The following is a 2053-nucleotide window of genomic DNA, read 5'->3' on the forward strand; positions in this document are numbered from 1 at the left end:
TTAAGTATATCACCTTATCTGCTGAAACAAGAGACAGAACTTTGGAGATGGGATTTGATTTTTTAATATATATTATTTTCCTAAGTGGTCTTTTTAGAATGGAATTTTTACCATAAGCTATGTAGTTGCTGATACAAGCGTGATTGTTTATATTCCTTTGTGGTCTTGTGAACTTTTTATCATCTCTCCTGATTTGAGGTTGAGTGAAACAACATGGAAGTGACACTCAGGGAATGGAATTTAATTGATTAGGAACAGAGGAAGTGTACTAGGTTGTCAAAGCTTCTGTTGATAACACCACTACTGCAGTTTGCAGGTTGGTATTGCCAAATCACAGTTGGGATCTCATAATATCAGGTGCTGTCCAAACACAAGAAAAGATGCAGCTCCTGACCCATTGTCCCTAGAATCTCTGTAGCCAACTCAAACAGTGGCAGCCAAGCAGGGATCAAATATCAGTATGTACACACAAAAAACAAAAGGCTACTTTTGCCTAGATGTTTTGCTGCTTCTCCTCTTGCACTTCACTCTGACTCTGAATGCTCCACATTAAAACTGTGTTGTTATCATTAATAGTGCGTATGTCTGTATCTGATGGGGATTTTGTAGTTACTCTTCATAATTGTTTGGGCCACCTGTCTCACTATTACTTATGCGTGGATTGATTTACCTGTCTTTTTCGTTTTTAGTTTTTCTTTCGGCGCCGCATCTCATGGCCAGCGTGGAACTGGGACTGGCCTTAAAAGTGCTTCAAAGTTAATGTGGAGGAAAGGATACTGACAATTTTGAGAAAGAGGGAACACCTGTATTTCAGGCCAGTTAGAAGGTCTCAGGGAGCACTGAAAAGTTTCCAACCGATTGTCAACCTGCATGAACAGAAATCAACTCACTGTTTTATACTCTCCAAGAATTTTCTGTTTCATGGAGATCCCATAGTTGCTGTGAGATCCTCTCAAACATCCCTTGACAAGCCAGAAGGGGAAAGGAGGAGATGCTGAGAGGCAGCAGCACTGCAGTAAGAAATGAGCAGGTATCTGTATGCCATACCCAACAGTGCCACTGCTGTGGGATAGAAAAAAGCTTTTGGTTAGCTGATGTTGGTCCATTGTGTTTTTCCTCATGTATTTGCTCTGCACTCTCCTAGAGCAGTTCTGTTGGCCACAGGATGGGAATGTTGGACATTTTTATTTTTCTTTTACTTAGTTTTAATTACTATTTACATTTAGTCTAATTTTATAGAAGAATTTTAACTATATACCTGTTAAACTTGCTGCTCCCTATGATCTGTTTTTTGATATATGGAACATGAAGAAGAAAAGTGGCAGTTTTCATAGGATTCTCAGGTTCCTTTGTTTCAATCTAACAGCAGCGTTCCCTAACTATAAAGCATCTCTACATTCTCTATAGACACTACTACATTGCTTACAATTCACACATAATAACGAGAAGTACTGCTGTAAAAAATACCCAACTGAATATAATAGGCCTGAGGAAATAAGAGTCATGCAAATGCTGCATGAGTTGACCAAGTTAACACCTCTGTTAGGTGGGTAGGAAATGTACTGTACCTGAAAAAGAACCAAGACATTAACCAAATTCTCGTTAAATATTCAATCCTACAATCTTAAATATGGAATGTAGGATTCAAATATTTGCTAACTTTAGACTTTTTGACTAACATCTTTAAATAGACACAGTTTCTTCGCTCCCATGAATAACTTTGCATTTTCTGCACTTGTCTCATTTTTATTTTCCTCTACTCTATGGCTTGCAGTGACAACGTAGCAATTCATGAATGAGTGGGTGACATTAAATGTCACCGTTCATTCTAACCAGTACTGATGTAAAAGGTCTATTTGTGTTTGCTGGCTAAATCCTGGATCTAACAGAAGGCATTTATTAGTTCTGTTGTTAGAATAATTGTTTCTTTAATGACACAGTGATGATGTATCTGATTGTGCACAGAAGCAGAAAAGACAGCTGATGGAATTACAGTGCAAATTACAAATTGCAGTCTCACAGGGAGATAATAGTAAAATTTTAGGGCTTTTTT

This window comes from Meleagris gallopavo, chromosome 1, assembly GCF_000146605.3.
Source record: "Meleagris gallopavo isolate NT-WF06-2002-E0010 breed Aviagen turkey brand Nicholas breeding stock chromosome 1, Turkey_5.1, whole genome shotgun sequence".
Taxonomy (NCBI): domain Eukaryota; kingdom Metazoa; phylum Chordata; class Aves; order Galliformes; family Phasianidae; genus Meleagris; species Meleagris gallopavo.